The sequence below is a fragment of the Simochromis diagramma genome, unplaced genomic scaffold (genome assembly GCF_900408965.1).
Source record: "Simochromis diagramma unplaced genomic scaffold, fSimDia1.1 OVJJ01000753.1, whole genome shotgun sequence".
Classification (NCBI taxonomy): Eukaryota; Metazoa; Chordata; class Actinopteri; order Cichliformes; family Cichlidae; genus Simochromis; species Simochromis diagramma.
Window position 1 is genome coordinate 6,149,314 of NW_024387523.1, and position 16,656 is coordinate 6,165,969.

The 16,656-nt window shown below is 42.1% G+C and overlaps 1 protein-coding gene and 1 long non-coding RNA gene across 10 annotated transcripts in view; both read right to left on the reverse strand.

Annotated features, from left to right (window-relative positions):
- LOC120726440 overlaps positions 1 to 15,622 on the reverse strand; it is a 32,691-nt gene extending 17,069 nt beyond the window's left edge. Inside the window, exon 1 of the long non-coding RNA XR_005694322.1 lies at positions 4,267 to 15,622. This is a non-coding gene — a long non-coding RNA (uncharacterized LOC120726440). The remainder of the gene's footprint in view (positions 1 to 4,266) is intronic.
- The window catches only part of LOC120726439 (RNA-binding motif, single-stranded-interacting protein 3-like), a 289,992-nt gene that overhangs the window by 184,588 nt on the left and 88,748 nt on the right, over positions 1 to 16,656 (reverse strand). The gene's annotated exons all lie outside the window — the stretch shown is intronic.

The window sequence follows — 16,656 nt, forward strand, 5'->3', positions numbered from 1 at the left end:
CAACCTATTTGATATTACCTGCCTCCACATTAGAAAATGCTCTCTTTTCCAGAGACAGAGCCAAGCTGGTTTCCAATTTTCCTACCTCCATCCAGTCGAACAGCAAGGAGCAGGAAGGGTCTAATGCGATTAAACAAATGTGCTACGGCCACCTGTGAGCCAAAAACCCCACCTAACCCGGGTCATCATAGGTGAAAACAAACAACGTTTTATTAGACGAATGATAGACACTTTGGGGAAGGACGGGGTGCAAAGTTATTTAACCGGACCGCTAAAACATGCACCATATCCCTTTGAGGAGATTGGATTCCAACTGCAGGCTCGGGGCAGCACCGCTGGGGTCACTCCACAATCTGCACGGGTCAGAGCCAAGGCAGCGCTACAAGCCGGTTTGACGTTCTCCATTAACTCACCCTCTCTAACCCACAACACAAACCTCAGCCGCTAAAGAGGAAAAAAAATGAAGAAAAAGCCAAAGAGAGGAGAAAGGGAACCGAAAGGAAGCTACAAACAATAATACAGAATATCTTTGCAGAGTCATGCTTGATATGATGTGTGTAGAAGAGAAAGATAACATTAAAATGCACGGCTTTCCAAAGAGAAATGCCCACATTGTGAATAAAAATAACAACAAATAAGTGTATTGTGGATACTATTACTGTCCACAAAATGAAACTATCGTAGCATTAAAATTACAGGCAATGGATGAGCGCAAACTACCGTATACTACTGAGGGTGGAATCTTCTTTTTAAACAGAATTCCAGCAAAATGAACATGCATGTTATGAAGTCAAAAATCTTTATAGCTGCTGCTGGATCCCGCTTCCGGCACAGTAGCTACATCTCCAGACTGCACTGTTTGGAAACATGATCGCAAAAGACTCCATTTGGCCCAGACTGTAACCAACTTGCACATACAAATGTGTACAGAATCAGCTAGCTGCCACAAGCCACAGCTTTATTTAAAACTTGACCCACCCTCATATGACTTGTAGAACGCAGGAACGACGCAGGAGACTTAGGCAAGTGGTTCTGGTATCGAACCGATCTGTTTCGTTACTTGTAGGAAACAGAAAAGCGAATGTTAAACACTGATGTGCTGTAAACGCCTCAGCACTGTAATATCGTCAGACATAAGGTCGTTAAAGCATTTTAAATTCTGTCTTAGAATGACAGTGCTTGTATTCGGGCTTTGGTACAGATGTAGCAGCCTCATATCCCCCAGACTTGACTCTACGCTTCATTTCACCCCACTTTACCACAAGGTCTGTGTCAGTGGGAAATTGGTTCACTATAAACAGTTACAATAAGCTGTAAAAAGAAAGTCCCCACTAACAACTGCCCGCTTTACAATATATATCATGTCAGCATGTACATTTGCCTTCAAGTTATATATTCTTAATGATATCTAAAAACGTACAGCCTACAGTCACTGTATAATTACTCAAATTACTCTTTTTTTTTTTTTTTTACCTCCTCTAAAACCAGACCACTCTGTCTCGAGAGCTGGACCTCACAGAAACAACATATTTGGGAATGCTGCGATGTAGATTTGTGGTGCCTGCAACGGTGATCACCTCTGTCAGAGACATGGGGGCTGCTGATAGCCGCCAGCAAAAACAACAGACTGTGCCAGCGCAATTATGCGTGTCCATTTTAACATAATATGAGGAGAACATGAGATGCGTGGGAGCGAGAGGTGACTGTTGTGTCGTCGGGGTGTGAGATTTGTGTAAATGTGTGCTTGATTGTGTATACCAGAGAAAGAATGCATCTATATGTGCAGAGAGTCTGTGTGTGTATGCAAGACCTACTGAATCTGGGTGTCCATGTTGCATGCTTGTGTGACAAGAGAACAGGAGCAGGGATCTAAAGAACACATGTTCGGGGTTCTTTTAAGACCAGTGCTTTGACTTGATGGTGTTGTTTGGGTTTGGGTAGGTATTTCAAAGGGCTGCTGGGATAAAAGACAAGTCTCTGGAGCTTACAGTTGCTACACATTTTCCATTTTATGACTCCAGCCTTTTATGGCATTAACTTTGACAGATTGCAAGGTATGCTGCTTTTTACGCTATACAATGGACTACAGTACATGTAGATATATTTTTTGATTTGCCAAAATAATCTGTAATGCGGTAGTAAAGTTATGCATTTAAAGAAATTGAAGCAAGTGGCACTTTCCTCGTGGCATTCAAAATGCAAAAAAGGAAAAGTGACATTTGACCTGGATGAGCCAAATCATGACTATTTTACTCAGAAAACAAAATCCACAAACAGTGTTTTAAATGTTTTCACGAGGGAACGAGTTTCTTTCCACTAATTAAAAAATGACATGCAATAGCTAACGTTACATCTTAGAAGAAGGAGGAGCCATTAACGTTTACATGTTCTGACACCGTCACTTACAGGAGACTCTAGTTCCTGGTAGGCAATTTCTTCTGCAGAGTACTACAGTTGGTGGGTGTAGATTGGTAGAAGGAAATGACAGAATAATTAACCTGGTATGTTTCTGATGACAGGAGAAACCGCGGCTCCATGGAAAACATGGCAACAGTGCCAACCACTGAGTAACTGCACTGCCCTTAGAAAACTGGCTCTTTTTACTGACAAGCTCCTAAGATGATGTCAATGTCGCATTTTATCATTTTCATAGTTTATGACTATAGTTATAGTTATATTTCACTGGGGTAAAATTACATTTCACTGAAGTATACAATGAAATCGCAAACATAGCAACACAAACACAATGCCCTATACCCAAAATGCAGATTAATCACCCAGGAAAACTAGGTCCAAGTACCACAACAACAAATGAATGAGAATTAAGAGCCAGCCTATAAACATTGATGGATGTCAACAAAAGATTTTTTTGTGTCTCTCAAATAACATTTGAGTTGTCTAAAACGTCAAAGATTGCCTAAAGGCTTACTGCGCGCCACTTCTAGTGAGGCAGCCATGTTAGTATTAACTTACATTTACTGATGGCCAAAACTATGGAAACATGACCTGAATTGTAATAAGCCACACTCTTCTTTTAAGTTTGCATGGCCATTTGTAAAAGCTTTATGATCCTTGAGAGCACATAAAAGACTTATTATAGTTACTAAGATGCATGAGCCCCAATGAGAAAACCTCCTACCACTGCAGATGAGACAAGGTTTTATTGTGACGGCAGAGGAGGGCTGGCAGGCAGGATCAGTCAGTCAGGGTGACCTCATGTGTTTGGCACAGGGAATGCCTATCAGGTTTCCCTGTGTGCAGATTCCAGCTTGTTCGCTCCACACCATACCCAGACCCAACCCCCTGAGGCATGTGTGTGCATGAGTGTGTATTTGCATGGAGATAACTGCATGAACGTGGGTGTGTTTGTGTGTTAGGGTGAATGAGATCGAAAGGTAGAGAGATAAATTATAGGAGATAAATTATTCAGATCAACCATGGTTGAGAGAGAAAGAGACACTTCGGGAGGGTGAGCTGGGTGTCAGTCCCCGCCAGTGAACTCTATGAACTCAACAGGGCTCCCACCCTTCCTGTTGTACAGTTCCCCCCCCCGCCTTCTTCCTCAGTGGTAACGTAATGTTCTCTCATATTTTCTAACAGGCATGTTATATGTAAAGATTAATGCTGATCAACTGTTTTTAGGGATTTTCTAATATACATGAACCTTCTCTTTCATATCTTTTCAAAGACAGATGTATGTTAACATATTTCTTTATGAAAATTCTAAATTAAGAATTGAAGAAAAAAAAATACAGGCAGAGAAAACAATTGAGAGTAAACAAACATAACCCTTCAAGCAGCAATTGCACAGGGCTAGAGTGGTCCCTCACAACCTCTGGTTGCTAGGAAAAAAATGTGCATTCCCTTCCAGTTTGCAAGTCGTTGGTGGAGAAAATCTCAGTAAAATCAGTGTTAAAGAAAGTACTGCACCAAAAAACCTTGTCGTGGTTGCTTTCGTTTGCTGGCAGCTAGCCAACGCTGTGCATAGTTTGCATGGAAGATGCAGATTTGTGTGCAAATACTCGCTAACCAAGCACCCAGCAGTAATGAAAGGCGCAAAAATATGACACAAACCAAAAGCAGAGAACGTTCAATTTCAAAAGTTGCATCTTATTGTCAAAAAACCCCGCATTTTTAGTTTTACTTTAAAGGCAAACGGTTAGCTTTTGCATTCTGCATCACATTCTTCAGTTTCACCACTTAGCGAGTCAACAGCACTGTTTCCAGACTATCTGGAATCCTTCTCTACAAATTACAGGCAACCACGACAGCAGTACAGCAATTCCACTTATTGCAAGCAACTTTCCACAATTTCCTTCAGCCACTTGCCAACCAGTCAGGAAATAGACATTTTTCCTTAGTGACCAGTGGTTTCCAGGTAGTCAATGACCAGTCTCTACGTATGCATGACTAGAGCTTTAGAGATTTCCCAGTAAATATCATCAACCTGGTATCGTACAAACTTGGAATCAAATCCAAATGTGTCCACTAAAAACCACAAATTAGGGTAACCTTGTAACCTCGAGTGACCTGTTAGAGAACGGTAACCACACAACAATCACTATAGTAACAACAGAGCACACGCTGCCAGCAAGCCTATTAATAAAGCCTCAACAGGCTAAGAGGCTTCCTATTTAACAAATCAGTGTGGCAACTACCATGCAATTGCACCAGCAGAGAAATGTACAACTCCAAACACACACAGACACACATATGGGTTAAAAATATGCAACACGCTAGTTAAAGCTGCTGTGGGAGCCAAGCATCCCCATAACCCATGAGTGGGGAACGGTGGCGTGGGGGCTGCCTGCTGTAGTGAGAGTTACAGCAGTTGAGCTGCTCTCTATAACTAAACAGATCAGCAGATCATCCCACTCTCTACAGGAGGTCTAAATAACTGGGGCGCAGAGTTCCTAGACATTTCTGAGAGACACGAGCTCAACAGTCATCTTACTGACTATACTGGATCGGTGGTGGGGAATGTTGGCTCACCATTGCCGAAGTGTTTATCCAACGTTCGCGGGAAGGTGGGGTAATGTCAGCTTAGTGATTAATTGCACGCCCAAAGTGCTGAGGACATAGAAACTGCTCTGAACGGCGCCGACTGCAGCTCCTACAAGGGTTTATTGCTTTATCGGCTGAATCCTAATGTGACCCTCTTTCTTCCCCTCCCTCTGATGGTTCCAGTGGTGCTGGAGCATCCGAAAATACTCGGCAAGGTGCCACTGTGGTTAATTGCCCAATGTAGTGTAAGTTTTCACAGTTCTGGGGAAGTTTCTATTGCATTTTGCATTGATAAGTTTGAAAAAAGAGGCTTTAGGAAACACTACAAGTGCAGCATGTCTGCACAGGGCTTGATACAGATCTCTATGGGTTGATATAAAGCTCCCTATACAGCATGATTCCTCCCAATATGTTGGGGAAGCATAGCATATGGCAGTTACACAAGCATGCAGCTGTTGTTTTTGGGGGCTAGAAATAAATAATGGATATAAGTCTTCCACGGGGTACTCAAGACAGCTAATGAGAGAGAGAAAGCAGACAGGGAATTAGTAACTAACTGTTTTTCAAAGCCAGTGTTTTCTAACATTTTCATAAAAGCCCAAGGACAAAAAATACACAAAGATAAAAACATCAGTATTCATCAGCATTTAAAGTACACAAGCATTTGAATTTATTCCAAACTAGCACCAGTAATATATTAATATAGACACAAAGAAAGATTTGTCTTAAGTGCACATAAAAGCACTGATCCTGCATGCACTCTCTCTCTCGCTCTCACATACTCAGTCCTACTCCTTCTCTCAGAAATGTAGGTGACCTTAATAATTTAGGGGGAAAGGGGAGATAGAAGAGATAGCGTTTGCCTCTGTGAAGACTGTACAGGAGGAAACCAGTGTGCTGCATCAAACCTTCCAATAGGTTTGTCATTTTCAGATGTTCACCTGCTACAATGTGAACCCTTACCCTCTATTGTGTGCAAAAGGGGGTGTCGGTAAGGCGACATGATTAACTGCTGAAAAGGCAAAGAACCGGCATCTTGTATGGAGACCACATATCATAATGACACTTTTTAATTCTGTTGCCAATGGCTGTTTATGTGCTACTAATTACTGGTGAAGAATAATAATCTCTCCTCCAATTGGACTCTATCACGCCAAGGGCTTTCTACCTTCCTCGTCTTTCCATTTATCCTGGTTTGCGACTCTGCTGGCTCAGCTTGCTCTCTGCATCAGAGTCCTTGCAATCTAATTCATGCCGCCTACCTGTCCCACTCAGTGTTTTTCCATACGCTGACTAATGTGCACATGTTGTGGCCTCAGAAGCGGCTGGAGAAGTGGAAGGGGCTGCCAAAGAAACCATTCAGGCAAAATCTAAGAGGGTGGCTCGAGTCATTTAACTCAAATAAAGCTGGGAGAAAGGCCTGTTTGCTCTTGGTAATCCCCCACTTGCTCGACAAGGCTTCGCAAGGTTCATCTGCTGCGCTAAATTGGTGCACGTATTCTTATTTGTATAGGAGCTCAAACTGGCAGCCATTCAAGCCCTCGTGCCTATTTGCTTATCCTCATTCATGGCAGAATTGGCTTTTTCCGGAGCCATTTTTCAAGCTATGCGTGACACGGTATTTTCATTGAGCTTGCCACTACTAATGCAGCTGCGCAGAGTAAATGTTGCCGGCAGCCAGTATGTGTGTTTAGAAGAGGGGCAACCAGGGCCTCCTACTGTAATCACAGCTGAAAGGCTACACTACTATTTGCATGTCTGTAGCTGGGGTTTCCTCCAGTTTCCACATCTAAATATCTTGGTGAAGACACCAGGTCATTGGTTTGTGCAGCCACAATGGAAATTAAATGCAAATTCCTTAAAATAGGATGTACACGGGCAGATAGCTTTGTTTACTTGCCAGGCGATGACCTCATTAGGGAGATGAAATACCACACTGAAAATATATATATATATATATATATATTGGTGATAATTCCAGTTTTTGTCTCTAAAGGAACAAAAAGTAGAAAATAAATCTTTTGTTTTGTATCTTAATAGAACAAACCTTGTCTTTATTTACCAGCCACAAAGGAAAGCTGGTATTGTTTTCAATTTAAGATTCTGTATGTCAACATGGTAAAATGTGATCTTTCAGGAACCAAGAACTACCACAAAGGACATTTTGAGTTACTTAGTAGGTGTCAGAAGAAGTCGTGTCATCTTACAGGCATGTAGGTGAGATCAAAATAAAGTTTAACAGACAAGATAATCTCTACTTTGGTTACGACTTCATGATGATGAGGTGCTTTTAGTTTACCGAAGCATGTCTGGGTTTGATAGAGACAGCTCAGTAGTAACCTGAAAACCACGAGCCTCTGGCTAAAGTATCTCTGGACTTTGGGATCAGCATGAGTCTTTAGATCACATCACATGTACGAGGCCTTCAAGTGATTAACATATTAAATTCACAACACTACCACTCATGACAATTTTATTATGAACTCATTAAGAAAGGAGAGATCAGGGCCTCCTACTGTCTGAAGAGACAATGAAGAGACATTTAGGCCTGATTAGGTATGAACATAAAAAGCAGTCATGGGCCTCCTTCAGATGCCCTCAGTCAAGAAGGTGAAAAAGCAGTTCTGCTGCACTAGGGGGCCATACAGAGATCCTCTGGTGCACTGCTCCTTAAGCATGAGCAGGAACTACTCATTAACAATACGTGAGCAATTACTCTGACAGAGCCTGAGTCACACTCAGTGAATGCGACCATGCCAAGCAACCACCTCCTCAACTTCTCCAAACCTTCAAACTCCTTGACGTTACACCACCTACCCGACTGGCAGTCACGTGAACTTGCACGCCGACGGTACAGCAAAAGATACAGACAAAGGAAGCTTCAGCTACACTCGAGTAACACTGCCTGTCTCTCTCGTCTTTACTTCCTCCGCTTCACTTTTTTGCAGTACCAGGTTTTCATCCTTTACAAGCAGCTTGCTCTCCTTTGCCTGACCAATATTCACTTCCACCCCTTTGGTCTTAACAGCTTTCCATCTCACTTGGAGGCAAAGCAGATTCTATTTTCTCTTTTCTATGGATGCATTTTCACTTCGTCTTGAGGGTACAGACTGTAGTTGCTCACAGTTTGGTCAAACATGCTGTGAAACATCTCTAAAATAGATATATATGGAATAATCAGTTGTTCATAGAACACACGCTGCTAAGGCCGGGCTGCATATTGACTTTTTAAGAGTGGCCCGAGTACTGATAATGTTCATCGGAACATTTTAAGATATCTAGATATGTAACAAGGCAATATAGTTTATATCAGTAATCAATACATTAACAATCTGATGTTGCATTGGATAAATACTTTTTTCTATAAAGCCAGATCGTAATGATCAATTGTGAATGTCATTGGAAGGTTGTATCCAAGAGTGGAAGGCCCCTTACACTATCTCTTAACTCTTTACCCCTTTAAAGCCTACTAGGAGTAACCCTTGAAGTTCCTTTTCTGAACCAAGTGTTTTCTGTCATATTTCAGGCCTCCTTTTACAGCAAAATGACTGGGTTTGCATCAGAAGTTAGTGAGGGTGTTCTCCGCCTCTGCAACTGCCCTCAGAAAACCCCAGAAACTATTCTAGCAGTCATCAAATCACACCTTTAGTTATATATCCCGAGGTGTCAAGACTCATCATTATGGGTACGGGGAGGTCGTCAAATGTCGTCTTTACGGGGGAAAAGAGTTAACCAGCATCATAAACTGCAGTTTAAAGTTTGTGTTAAACTTTGTGCTGCGGCTCCAAGCAGCTCGCAGTTCACAAATCTTCTGCCACGAAACGATGCGTCGTAATCCTCATTTAACCATTGCTGTGCCTTACGAAGAGAAACTACGGTGATATACAGCAGGCAACCCCTCGCAACAGTCAAACAGAAAGCTTTTAAAGCAAGAATATTCTGGATTCAAACCTGCTGGTCAGCTGGGGCCTTTCTGTGGTAAGCTTGCGTGTTTTTCCCGTGTATGGAGGGATGTTTTGCTGTTGTGTATTTCCAAACAGGAAGGGAAATCATGTCTTTGCATGTTATGCTGAGCAGTTTGTTTTAATAAAAATGTTTGCGACATCTCACATGTGGCTCCAGCTTTCATCTGAACATGTAGTTCCCATTGTGAAATGTTGATTTATATACTGAGTATTTCCATTTAGCATTAAAAAAATACCAGTTCTATGTAGAACCGCTGTCAGGTTACTGTAGAAAACATCCAGACCAAAAAACTAAAAACGAACTAAACAGATTAGTTCTGGGTGGAATGTACTGATATGTTATGTTTGCAGTGATCACAGGACAATTATCATTACTTGTATTGTCATTTTTATTAAACCTCACTCATTCTTCTGTGTATATTAAAAGAGGTCTGCCATTCATGTCATCCTGCACAGATGGCAGGACACCAGGCTGAGCAGACAAAAGAAGCTTCCGGAAATAAAGTAAGAGGCACACAAAAGCGGGGAAGGATGGAAAAAGAGTAATTATAAAGACAACATGAAAGAGAATTTAAAGATGAGGGGAGTCTTGGCAAATAAAAAAGGGAGCAAGAAAGAGTGATTTGAGAATAAGTGAGGGGATATATAAACAAAGATGAAAAGAGTAAAAAGCAAATGAGAAAAAAAAAAAGTACCCCACCATGCTCAGATGCAAAACGAGCGACTGAGCATGAAAATGCCAGGCAAGGCCCTTGCCAGAAAAGCAAGAGAGTAAAACACTGGGCCAGACTAGACAGCTCCAGGCAGAAAGCATGCTACAGAAGGAATCACTAGTAAAGAAACAAGAGGGAGAAAAGCAGGTATATTTGTAAACCCCACTGGTGGGCTTGAGTGGCACATCATGTGTCTTGTTTCATACGGCTCTAAAACTAAGCGAATATCTTTTCTGCTCCTCTCCGTCTCACTTTTTGTTGGCTCTGCATGCCTCTGTCTTTGTAGAAAACACAGAAAGCCCACTCCAACAAAAATGTGTTTCATTTCAGTTCCTTATAAGGAAGAGCTCCGAATCCTAAGACAAATCATTTTGATGAACAGGAAAAACCTTTGTAAATGTAATCCTCGTTGCGTGTGCACACGTACCACTGACCACCTGTGGTTCGCATTTTGTTGATGCACTAATGATACCAGTAAGAGCTTATGTGTTTGTTTGCCTCTTTTCACAACAGCACCTTGGGAAGCAGAAAACCCAGGTTTTCACTGCACCACCTTCCTCCCCCCATGCCCCACATTTCACCACACGCAGGTAGGAGTATCTCCATCTTGCAGTACAGACAAGAGTCACCCGTTATCTCCAGATGGTCAGGGGAGGAGATTCCCCGGGGCAAGAAGTCCAATGCCAAGAACATCATTTTATATTTTAGCCTATTGTGAAGAAGCAATACATGACCTGGTTTTAGAACCTTTACTTTGAGCACTAGACCGTTTAAGCACTTTGTACTACAGACAATATCTGTCTGTAACTCCTGACTTCATAAGTGTCAAACTTATTAGCCGACTTGATTTGTATGCACATACCGATGCCGCTGCCAATTTGTGCTTGTAAACCATGCTATGCAGTAAATGCACTCGTGTAACATTGCTCCAACATTTCTAATCCCCTCGGTGCTCCAAAGCTAATACAGAACAGGTTCCACTTCCCATCTCTGGAGACTATAAACATGTTTCCTCTCCTCTTTATGTTCCTCCATTCCTTCCACTAACAAAATGTGGATCATTCTTCAGAGAGCACCCTGTTAAAGCAGCTCTAATGACACGCGGATGGCACCACGCAAAGAGCCAGAACTCAGCACCAGGCTCAGTGTGGTGTTCTGAATAAAAGGGTCGTGAGAAGCAGTAAAGCAAACACATTGTTAATGTAAGGGTGTGTAGTTAGGGCTTGGCTGTCATCTGACAAATGAGAAGTGCTCAGAGTACATCCACTGTAGTGTTTCTGAGTGTGTGTATGCAGACAAAGGACGGAGAGACAGAGAGAGAGAAAACAGCATTTTCTGCTTCATTAATTGACACAGCGGAAATTTAAAGCTGGGTAAAGCTTTAAGAATAAGCAGATAAAGGCAAAGGAGGTTAGTTTATTAATTCTTAGTTCCTGATTTGACTCCTGACTGGTCAGACCTTTATTGAATGTTACTCCTTGACTCTCTCTCACACTTCCCGTCAGTGATACTGCTCCTATCTTATAAAGCTGCCAAAAAAAATTATATATAATCTAAAAAAAGCAAGCTCCCCGACCCCATGAAGTAAAAATCGGGAAAACATAAAAGAATAAAAAGAAAGGCAAGGCAGAACTCTTGATAAAAGCTCAGAATAAGCTAAAAGAGAATGCATGACGGGTTAATCTGCATCAAGGCAGGGGAGGTATTTTGTTTCAGACAGTCAATTATGAAGTGCATATCAGGACTTACAAGCGGCAAAATGAGTTACCGTACCCCTTTCTTTGTACAAATAAAAACATATCATCTCCCAGACTTAAAACGCAGCTCGGCTTAAATAAATGTAATTTAAAACATGCACTTTTCCAGGCATAAAACTGCAAGATAAACCTTTCGGCACAGAGTCATGTCGACAAGACGAAAGAAACTAAGCCACGTGCTAAATTTTATGCCACTGACTGCCGATTTAATAACACATTTTGGAAACAGGTTTCCTTTCACCCCCTTTGACTTTGCTTGCTCTCAGAGTATATGGAAACCTGCCTCCCTTCTTGTTGTCCACATGTTTCTCTTTTTCCTCTATTGAGGCATTAGAGAAGGATTTAAATGGCTTCCCTGTTATTTTTGTAGCACAATGGATCAACCTGTATAATGTAACCTAACCCTTTCCCCCTTGCTTATAGAAAGCCCGTCCCTCCCTCCTCACAGTATCTACTTCTCCACTGTGTCTTTTTCACACAAACACAACCTTTCCCTCCGCTGCTTCCTTCATTTATAAAGAATTAAACAGAGTATTAATGGTGCCCATGGCAGGGGCAGATTCAGGCACAGATCCTCTCAAAGGGCTCCATTGACTGGTGTTTACTTAAGGCCAGAGACATTAGCCGCCGCTACTTCAATCTGCTCCTCTCGGCTTCTCAGATTCTGTACTGTAACAAAGTGACCTGCCCGGCACAGTGTATGTTTCAGAGCGTGTGTGTCTGTTACGGTCTGACAGCGCGTGATCATTGACAGTAAGCGTGTAATGACCTAGACTGTCGATGGTGTAACAGCACAAAGGTACAGCCGTGTCAGTCCAACAACGCAAAAGTCCACTAAATGTCACAACAGAGCCAGAATTTACTGCCGGTATTCAAGGCAAATTATCGCTAATTTGAGAGTCCCTTTTGTGCGTTGCGTGCGTAATAATGAAACTGAACCGAAAATGCCTGTCACTGAGTGAGACTGAGATATAACTAACAGGCACTTAGTGCGCACATTTGGTTGAAAATCGTATTCTTCCCTAAACACCATCATGAAACAACAATAATTGATCTGTGTGCAGTAATTGTTCTCGTGGGTGAGGGGAGGGGCCAGGCTGGGTCCTGGGCGAGGCATTTTACTGTAATTTTCTCATTTGTGATGCACATCTATTACCTATCATTAAAGTTGAATGCACAGCAAGCTGTGAACAGCACTAAGGATCACGCTCACATGGAAAGACACAGGCTGAATAAAGGCTGAATTTCAGCAAATGACTCCATGGACTGATCATCTGGGGAATAGACAGAAATAGGGCCTTTAAAGGATCCTTTCATCAAAGCTACATCCTGCCAGCTCCCCCTAGCCATAACCTCATATAAAAGCCACACACACACACTAATGTGCACACACAGACTCACAAGTCCTCTTTCAGGAATCAATAATTCAGCTAAAGAGAAGCACATGCTACGCCCCACTGCACTAATCAATAGAAAGCCAAATGTTATTGTTTCATCTCATTCTCTGACTTTCACATTCTAATCTGGGCTGACTAGCACATGCTGGACAGCATCAAAGAACTCCATTAAATTAAAATATAATACACACATACAAAGGGGACAAGGGGACCCGAAATTTAGGAGGCGCCTCACTTTATCCTGGTGTGCTGTGATGCTAGTGTTTGTTCCTTTTGTCACAATATTTCTATTAGTTGCAAGTGAACACAGATGTCCTATAAAGATTCTATGCATAAACTCAACAAATGAGTCATATAACAGAGGTGACAGAAAGAATGGTAACAATTTTTCTCAGAGTTCTGCCTCCCCCAAACTGCATGGTCTCTTGGGAGACTGAGGCTATTTATTGATTACACTTGTATGATTAGGGAGTGAAGGAAGACTACTGTGTATCCATAAAGAGAAGCTTGCAAGGAATTTGTATGTACTCTATGTGCGTGCAAATGCTTAGCCAAAGAGAGTGTCATGTGATTTTGTCAAGTGGTGTGAACTTGCCAGCCAAGGCCCCTCTCCCCTCTCTGTAATCGAGCTATCAATGATCATTAATGAGAGCGTGAGATAGCTCTCCACAGCCCTCTTGGCCACACTGCCGAACGCTCTGGCCTCTCTCCCAGGCTTCCTTTCTCCTATTGACCCCATCTGCGGCTCTGTCATACGCGCCCTAAAGGCCACTAGCCACACTAACTAACCGTGAAAATGAATATGAACGTCAGCTGCTTAGTTATACGCGGAAATGCGCCCTTCCGTTGCTCCGCACACTCCACTTTTGGTCTCGTTTGCACGACACAGAACCCTAGCAGCTCGCTCAAGGATGCATCAATCGCTGACGGTGGCAAGATCGGATCTGTGCTGACCTTGGGAGTGAACTGCAACACAGGCGATGGAGCAAAGGGGCCCTGTTGCAACAAAGGAGGAGAAGTAGGGAAGACAGAAAGAAGGGAAAAGAAAAGTAGGAAGGAGGGAGGGATGAACGGACAGGGAATTGAGGGGCATGCTTTGATTGAGAGGCTCCCAAGATGAGCAACTCTGAGATATGAGAAAGGGGAGGGAGGAAGAGGGGGATGATGGAAGGGGTAGGGGAGGGTGGTGTGAGGGAGAGGGAAGCCATATGGCAGCAGTACAAATGTATTAAACTATAAATCAGGGGGAAAGCTAGTGGACTGCCAGGTGGGGCCGCAGTCAGGTCCTCCCAGCTGGAGGTGCAATGGTTCACAATGCAGTTCAGCACGGAAAAGGATGAAAGCATCACTGGTATTTTGCCTTTTTAAACTTTATAATTTTTCCTTGCATATATTTCTTAAACACATTTTAGTTCTCTTTTTATTTCCTGGAAATAAATGGGGTGAAAGTGGCACATTGATTCTTCCAGCTGAGCGTTTGAAAGAATGCCAAAAAACAGCTCTCGCTTGAAAAGACCACAAAAATAAAATATATTTTTATGCTTTTACACTGGCAGCTGCTATGGTCCATCCAGTCTGTTCTTGCAGACACGAGCTCACTTGGGGCAGTTTCTTTAAATTTACTTAAATTATTACTCCACACTTTAAATTAACCTCAAACATCCAGTGGGACTCACGCAGAGCAGATTGAATTTTTCAGGTCAAGGGTTAAAAGTAAAGGTCACTGTGATCTTACAAAACATGCTAACCAGATTTCTGTTTGACCAGAAATCCAAATAAATTACACCTAAATTTTACACAAACATCTTATGAAATAAATAATGAGGGATAACAATCATTGTTAAAAGACAGACTAAGACTGAGATATACAAATATAAAAAAATGACAATGTAGAATTTCTGTTTGAGTAAAGAGGTTTAACAAAAGTACTGCATTACCCGTTTCTGAGATCACAATCATATTTTAAATATGAGGACAATTTTTAATACTCAGATACAAATCTTTTGCATTTCATTCAGGAACCCATGGACATCACAAAATGCTGTGGTTCCTCCCTTGAGAAGCTGTGCAAGGCCTTTACTGTTGCTTGTTTGTGAGCTCTCTGCATTCAGTTTTGTATTTAATAACTGAAAAGCGTGCTCTTTTGTGTTGAGATCAGATGACTGACTTGGACAAGAAGAAGAATATCCCATTTCTCTGCCTTGAGAAACTCTGGGCTTCTTCACAGTATGCTTTGGGTGCTTATCCACTTGCAATGTCAAGCACTGTCCGATCAGTTTTGCAGCATCTGACTGAATCTGAACAGAGAGTATAGCTGTCTACACTTCAGAATCCATCCAGCTTCTTCTATCAGCTGTCACATCATCAATAAACACTAGTGGCCCGGTTCCACTGGCAGCCATGCATGTCCATACTATAATACTGCCTCCAATCCATTTGACAGATGATGTGATATGCTTCCGATCATGAGCAGTTTCTTTCTTTTTTCCACAATTTTCTCTTCCCATTATTCTGGTACAAATTCATCTTGGCTTCATCTGTCCAAAGAAATTTTCTTTCAGATCTCTGCAGCATCTTTTAGACATTTTTTGGCAATGTCTAATGTGACTTCTTTGTTCTTGAGTACAACGATCATTTTGTAGACCCACCGAACTGTGTCTCTTGAACTAAGCCCAGCACTTAGAGAGTGGCTCAAAGAGTTGGCAGTTCGTCTTGTAACCGGAAGGTTGCCGGTTCGAGCCCCGGCTCGGACAGTCTCGGTCATTGTGTCCTTGGGCAAGACACTACACCTACTGCCTACTGGTGTTGGCCAGAGGGGCCGATGGCGCGATATGGCAGCCTCGCTTCTGTCAGTCTGCCCCAGGGCAGCTGTGGCTACAACTGTAGCTTGCTTCCACCAGTGTGTGAATGTGAGAGTGAATGAATAGTGGAATTGTACAGCGCTTTGAGGGCCCAGAAAAGCGCTATATAAATGCAATCCATTATCAAAATATTTCTATATACAGCTGATTCAGTTCTATTGGCGAACACCTTGAATCGATTTAAAATCCACTGTGGCGGTGCACACGCCCACAATTATAAAGAGGTGTCATTGCCCAAATATTTAAACTGCCATTGCGCTGTGTAGTGCAACTGTGAAGCAGTAATCCATATTTTGATAACATTTAAAAGTCAGTAATCAAGGCTGAAGAAAATATTAAATATGCCATTGGCAACGTCAAGTACTCTGAGAATCGGGGGACACATTTGGGTTGGCAGTTTAAAAAAGTCCATCATATCAATCATATTCGATTGCCACATAAAAAATAAATAGTTAAAAATAACAAAATTTCTGTGTTTTCTTTATAATAATCATATCAGATACATTCACGGTTTAATAACCAAATGAAATGCAAAGTAATTCTATTGAAAGTTCAACTGTACACTTGCAGCTCTTTCACCGATGTGCATCACACTGTCACAGTAATGGACAAAAATTAGTGTTACACATATGGTAGAAAAACAAATAGAGTAATCCCCAAAAGGCTTCCATTTTAATCCCTTGATGATGTCTGGGTAGTGTGCCCAGCCAGTGTCCTGGCAGCCATCAGGGCCCAAGCCTGGGCGTCCATCCCAGAGGCACTGATGCATACTATAACTGGAACAAACACAGGCGGCCGTCCTCATGCCTGCTCTGTGTCACAGCCGTACCACTGCCACAGAATAAAAGGGTTCATAACCCATTTTTCTCATCTTTGCAGAAATCTGGACATTTATGCTGTTTAGAGAATTTAAAGTGAGCTACATTAATTAATAAATGTTTAGAATCTTTCATTTGCTT